The sequence below is a fragment of the Otolemur garnettii genome, unplaced genomic scaffold (genome assembly GCF_000181295.1).
Source record: "Otolemur garnettii isolate 467f Iridium unplaced genomic scaffold, OtoGar3 scaffold00115, whole genome shotgun sequence".
Taxonomy (NCBI): Eukaryota; Metazoa; Chordata; class Mammalia; order Primates; family Galagidae; genus Otolemur; species Otolemur garnettii.
Window position 1 is genome coordinate 3263855 of NW_003852510.1, and position 6818 is coordinate 3270672.

General features: G+C 45.7%; 1 protein-coding gene across 1 annotated transcript in view; it reads right to left on the minus strand.

The window, feature by feature from the left end:
* The window catches only part of MPP5 (membrane palmitoylated protein 5), a 106332-nt gene extending 104287 nt beyond the window's left edge, over positions 1-2045 (minus strand). Inside the window, exon 1 of the mRNA XM_003797385.3 lies at positions 1813-2045. The gene's annotated coding sequence lies outside the window, so the exon portion shown is untranslated. The remainder of the gene's footprint in view (positions 1-1812) is intronic.
* Positions 2046-6818: the final 4773 nt, after the last annotated feature.

The window sequence follows — 6818 nt, forward strand, 5'->3', positions numbered from 1 at the left end:
AGGCAGGAGACTCGCTTGAGCCCAGGAGTTGGAGGTTGCTGTGAGCTGTGATGCCACAGCACTCTACCCAGGGGGACAGCTTGAGGCTCTGTCTCAAACAAACAAAAAAAAAAACTTTTAATAGTGAAGTGGCTCACCAGCACTTTGAGAGGCTAAAGTGGAAGGACTGGTTGAGGCCAGGAATTTGAGACCAACCTGGGCAACACAGCAAAACCCTCACTCTACAAAAAAATTAAAAAGTTAGCAGGGCCACCAGGTGCAGTGACTCACGCCTGTAATCCTAAAGACTCTGAGAGGCCCAGGCAGGTGAATTGCTTGAGCTCAGGAGTTCAAGCCCAGCCTGAGCAACAGTAAGACCCCGTCTCTAAAAAAAATTAGCCAGCTGTTATGGAGAGCGCCTGTTGTCCCAGCTACTAGGGAGGCTGAGGCAAGAGGGTCTCTTGAGCCCAAGAGTTTTAGGCTGCTGTGAGATATGACATTATAGCACTCTATCCAAGGTGCCAGAGTGAAACTCTGTCTCAAAATAAATAAATAAATAAAAATTAGCAGGGCATGGTGGAACGAACGCACCTGGAGTCTTAGCTACTGAGGAAGCTGAACTAGGAGATCTGCCTGAGCCCAGGAGTTTGAGGTTTCAGTGCACTGTACTCTAGTCCTGAGGACAAAGATAGACTCTCTCTTTGGACTTGGAATATGTCACCACCAGGGAGATCTAGTTGTTCATAATTAAACTTTTCTAATCATTTTCTTTTTTAATCATTTTCATTGCCACCAAGAGTTATACTTCAAGGACACCAATAACCAACACATCATCTGCTCCTACCGCAGCATGGTTATTAACTCCTAGTATAATCCAAAGGCATGATTGGGATACTACCATTAAAACACTGTATTGCTTTTTAAAAATCAGAAATAGTAACACCTTTAATCTTGTCAGTCAAATCAAAATTGCCAAATTCTTGTTCTACAGACTTTCCAAATCTAAATTCTTAAAACTCTAAACGAGCACAGACAAAAAACACACTATATACTCTACCAAAAACTTTCTAGATATCAGATTTAAATTTCAGCGTAAAACTGCCAAAAAAAACCCTTTCCACTGAAACCTAAATTCTGTTCACGTTAGTTTATATCAATCAACAGAAGGTGAGTTATTATTATTAGTAAGTTACATAATTTTCTACAAAGAGCCTTTAAAGCGCCTTTCATAAAACTGAGCTAATGACAATTTACAGGTTTCAAAGTTCAAATTGCAATCTTAAATTATCAGAAACCATTAATGAAATCATGCTTTTCTTTAAAAGTGGTCACAAGGAAACAGGAACTGTTTGTTTAAAGGACGCACTGAGCTGCAGAATACCAGGAGCTGAGTCAGGCAGAGGAACGCCGACTACATTCCGTCTTCTAAAGGAAAGTCTTCCCTCGCCGATTTCCCCGACGCGACTGGGGGGGAGTCGCCGCAGTAGCGACCTCCGGCTGGGGCGCAGAAGGCAGCTGACTCCCTGCCGTGCCCCCCGCAAGTGCGTCCGGGCCGGCTGTAGCCCGCGCCTAGGTGCGTCCCCCACCAAGCACGGGGAGCGGGCGCAGAGCAGGCAGCGTTTCTCCGAGGGACAAAGGTTGGGCTCGCACCCTCCAAGGCCGCGGCTCCGGGTGCCTGGGGCGGCGCACGGGGCAGCCGGCGTACCCTCACCCGGGCCCGAGCGCGCGGCGCATGGGGGAGGGGGCGAGCCCGGCCGCCCCTCCCCCGCCGCGCTCCCGGGGACCTGTTGATTAAGATCTGCACAACCCAGCCGCCGCCAGTCCGCGTCTCACCTCCGCGCCTCTGCGCTGCCGATGCTCCTGCCCCGGCCGCTCCTAAACACGGCACAAACGACAGCCCTCCGGCGGCCCTTAAAATACCGGATAAAGAATCCAGAAACTCCCGATCCCACACCTCAGGATCCCTAGTCCCCGCCCCCGCCCCACCGCCAGCCTCCTCCGTCGCCGCCGTCACCGCCGCCACCGCCGCCAGCAACTCCACCTCTAGACCGCGCGAGACCGGCCCCTGCGGCCGCCGCGAGACCGCGCACGCGCCCCCGAGACTCTGGCGCAGCGGGCGCGCCTATCCTAGTCCGTCCCCGGCGCGCTCCGCCCACCGCTAGGCTGAGAGCCTGGCACGGTTCGCCCAATCCCGAGCCGGCGCGAAAAGAGTGCCCGCTCATTGGTCCTGTCCGCGGCTCCCGAGCGGCCGGTTGCGCGCACTCCCGCGCCTCCAAGTGTAGGGTGCGAACTGCTCCGGGCTCTCCCGCACTGGAGAGGCGCGCTCTGGCGTTGAGGTACGAGAGGTTGCTCTGAGGCGTAACGTTCTACAGTCCTTGGCTTTTCTGTCCCTGGATGACAACTCCTGAGGAAAATCCGAGTCATCTTGAAGCGACTCTTCAGGTCCTGTCAAGTTCATCATACAAGCTTTGTTTTAAAAAATAATAATAATAACTACAGCATAATTAAACACCTGGATGTGCATAATGTCCCGCAAAAGACCCCCCAAACCTAGCCGAGTTCTGAAAGCCAGAAAGGAAGGCTGCCAAGGGGTGCAGCTGTTTCACAAAACTCTCCCGAACAGAGTTACACAGGCCAACCCACATCCAGGGCAAAGACGTGCACCTGCTGCCCTCGGAACAGGGAGGACCGAGGGAGGGGGCTGTGACAGCGAGATTCCCGGGGCGGGGGGAGAGATTCAGAGCAGATACAACTACATTCTAAGTACAAATACCAGCAAATTTGCCTCAACACGTAATAAAAGCCCTCGTGCTGTCTCTGTTTTGACAGTAAGCAAGAACTCCCCCTGCCGAGGCACCCTACCCCAGCTTTAAACAAAATCTGCCCATTACATCAGCCTATTTATTGATTTTAGTTTCCCCAAGGGGCACATTGTACCTAGACAGTCCTCCCTCATAGCCTTCTCTATGTCACTTCTCATATTTTCGTCATTTCGTCGCGCTATTTTTCTATCTTCAATTTTAATGTCCCCAGGTCCTTATTTTCAAGTCCTTCCACATTCTCCTCTGGACACTGGAAGGGCTGTCGGTGTTCCTGGTGAACCGTGCTACCTTGAACTAAGCAAACCATTGTACCAGGTGCTCAAGATCTTTTTAGATCCCTACACTTCCCAGAGTCTTTAAATCATTCTCAAATATGGGCGGTGCCTGTGACTCAAGGAGTAGCGCGCCGGCCCCATATACCGGAGGTGGCGGGTTCAAACCCAGCCCTGGCCAAAAACCACAAAAAAAAAAAAAAAAAAATTAAATCATTCTCAAATATGATCACCATTCTACCCAAGCGTTTAACAAGACAGATCTCAGGATAACTCTATGGTTGAGACCTATTCCTCCTGCCATCAAAATTTTCTCAGTAGACTTTGAATACAGATTTCCAGCCTGCTGCAAATCCACCCAACTGACCTGTCTTCTGACACATATTCCTCCACAGAGATACCATGAGAATTTGTGAAATGCCTGATGAAAGCCAGATTAAGCCTCTAGGATCCTAGAAAATTTTAGTCATACCCCAAAAGGAAATGAGATTAGTGCGAAATAAGGTTATTTTCTTTTTTAGGTTCTTAACAACATAAAGTAAATAATAATTCGAGAAGTTTCTTCTACCACCTCAATGATTTTTTTTTTCCTAGCTCACAGTTTCTCAGCCTTGGTACTGCTGACATTGGCGCTGGGTAATGCTTGTTATGGGGACTGTCTTGTGCATTGTAAGATGTTTGCCTCCTAAAGCTGTTTCAAAACATGGCAGACCCTAGAGCAAATAAGAAATCTACTGTCTGGTGAATGGAGCCATTCCCAGAATCCCCAGATCACACGAGTTACTGGCCTGGTCTGCACAAAATGAAGAGCAAAGGGAGAATGACAGAAATTGGAGGCAAGGTGATTGGATTTGAGTTTTAATTTGCTGCTGACTGGTTCTGTGATTTGAATGTGTGGCAAGCTTCCAGGGCCTACATTTTCTCATCTGTAATATGTGTTATAAGGGGGTTAACTGTTCTTTTGTTCTCCTAGTATTAAGTTTCTGACAGCCTCCCCATATGGAGTCTAACATGGATTGGATAGGAAGCTAAGAAAATATAATATTCATCCCCAAATAATGTAATGGATAATCTTTGGTTTAAATCCCCCTGTCAGAAAAGTTGTTCATCCCTGTCATTAGGCACTCACCTGCTGAGTCACCCTGGCAAATTTGTAACTAAGTATTATGGGTGAATAGTGAAAGCCAAACTGTAAAATCAAGTCTATGGGAGAGAGTAACCAGAGTAAATAGCCTTCCTCCTTCCTTCTCATGGCACCTGCTTAACCCATTGTCTGCCAACATCCCTTTATGTAATAAAGTGCTGTGCTGTTTTGGGGAGTGGAGTGCGATGGCAAGGACCTTGAGTCCCAGCTAGTCAGGAGGCAGAGGCATGAGGATCACCTGAACCCCAGAGTTAGAGTCCAGCCTAGCAACATGGAGAAACCCTATCTCTAAAAAAGAAAAAAATGTTTCTAGAAAACATTCACATTGCATTTCAGTCATTTGTAACAGGTCTGAAATCTTGGTTTTCAAGGTTCTACTATCCACCATTACATATGAAACCCTTAACAAAGGCTATTATATCTCCTCTTTGTACTAGTGAAAGTCCTGTTTTCATAACTGAATTAGTAGCTAGTCACTTATAACTGTGAACCAGATGATCAGAGATAATGTACAGGAGGTTGAACAATTAAGTTCTTGAACTCATCCTAGAAAACTTGCCATATACCTCATTGCTGAATTTCATTATGGTCACCAAATGGCCAAGGGGAGTACTTCAAAGGTGACCATAGTGATGAAGTATGTAGCACTTTTTCCAGAATGAGTTCATGAACTTAATTGTCTGACCGCATACACTAAAAACAGAATATTCACTGTTTCAGGTAAAAGAGAAATTATAAAGCAATAAATTAGTAGGTAAAATTTTAAAATACTGAAATAACAAAAAGCAGACCAACAAACCATGAACTTTTCAAATTTACTTGGGTTGATTATTATTATTATTTTAATGTCTTATAGTAATATTTAGCCTTTTATAAATCTAGCTAAAGATATTATGTCCCTAAGCTAAGAACATCATATAGTTGTCATATGGAGTAGAAGATTCCCCTGTGTGTGGTTAGTGTAATTCAGTACAGATTAGTATCTCTCAACTCAATTGACTTTAACGAATGTTCACTCATTAATTAAAAAATATACCAAGCACCTCCTATGGGCTAAGTGTTGTGCTATGGGAATTGAAATGTGTGACAGTCCTTGTCCTGGAGGAATTTATAGTAAGGTAGGGAAGGGGACAAGATAAGACAAGTAACATACAAGGGAAAGTACAGTGAACGAATAAGGACTTAAAAAAAGATAAACTCTTTTTTTTTTTTTTTTTTTTGAGAAAGAGCCTCAAGCTGTCCCCCTGGGCAGAGTGCCGTGGCATTACAGCTCACAGCAACCTCCAACTCCTGGGCTCAAGCGAGTCTCCTGCCTCCACCTCCCAAGTAGCTGGGACCACAGGTGCCCGCCACAACGCCCAGCTATTTTTTGGTTGCAGCCGTCATTGTTGTTTGGCGGGTCCGGGCTGGGGATTCGAACCCGCCACCTTAGGTGTACGTGGCTGGCGCCTTAGCCGGTTGAGCTATAGGCGCCGAGCCAAGATAAACTCTTATAACAAAAAGAGCTTTACTATCTAATGGGGAGGGGGGAAGCAGTAAATAAATTGCTATGAAAGAACTAACAATAATAGGAAAACCGGCTTGGTGCCTGTGGCTCAAGTGGCTAAGGCACCAGCCACATACACCTAAGGTAGTGGGTTCAAATCCAGCCCAGGCCCACCAAACAATGACGGCTGCAACCAAAAAATAGCCGGGTGTGTGGCCGGCGCCTGTAGTCTCAGCTACTTGGGAGGCAGAAGCAGGAGACTCGCTTGAGCCCAGGAGTTGGAGGTTGCTGTGAGCTGTGATGCGGCAGCACTCTACCCAGGGCAACAGCTTGAGGCTCTGTCTCAAAAAAAAAAAAAAAAAATCGTTGCAAGTAGATTTTAAATGTTCTCACTACAAAAAAAATTTAAATATGTGAGGTAATATTAATTACCTTGATTTAGCCATTCCACAGTGTATAATATTTCAAAACATCTTGTGGTATACCATAAATATATGCAATTTTTATTTGTCAATTTGTCAATTAAATTTTTAATTTAAAAAAATTTTAAATTTCAGATAAAATGATAGATATAAACCTTTTTATAAATTTTAATGAGTGAAATATACATAGCAGAGAAATGTGGACTTAGTATGGAAACGAGTCAACATAGCCTCAGGACGGGACATTTAATATTCAGTATGTCAGTCATTTATCACTTTCTTGTTTGTACCCTTCTGGGTGGTCCAGTGCAGGCTAGGGATGTGTAGACAAATGAAACACGGTCCAGAAGCATTTTATTTTGGAGAGAGGAAGGAGGTCAATTTGAAACTTGGAAATTTCCTGGTAAAGGAAGGATCAACACTGAATGTCAAGAGAAGAAATCAAGTTAGACACTGTAGTGCATGCCTACACGTAAAATCTCCCCTACTTGGGAGGCGGAGGCTCCGTTAAGCGCAGGAGTTCTGACCATCCTGGTAAACTTAGTGAGACACTGTCTCAAAAAAAAAAAAAAGAAAGAAAGAAAGGAGGAAATCAGGCGGCACCCATAGCTCAGTGGGTAGGGTGCTGGCACATACACCGGGGCTGGTGCGTTCAAACCCAGCCTGGACCTGCTAAACAACAATGACAACTGC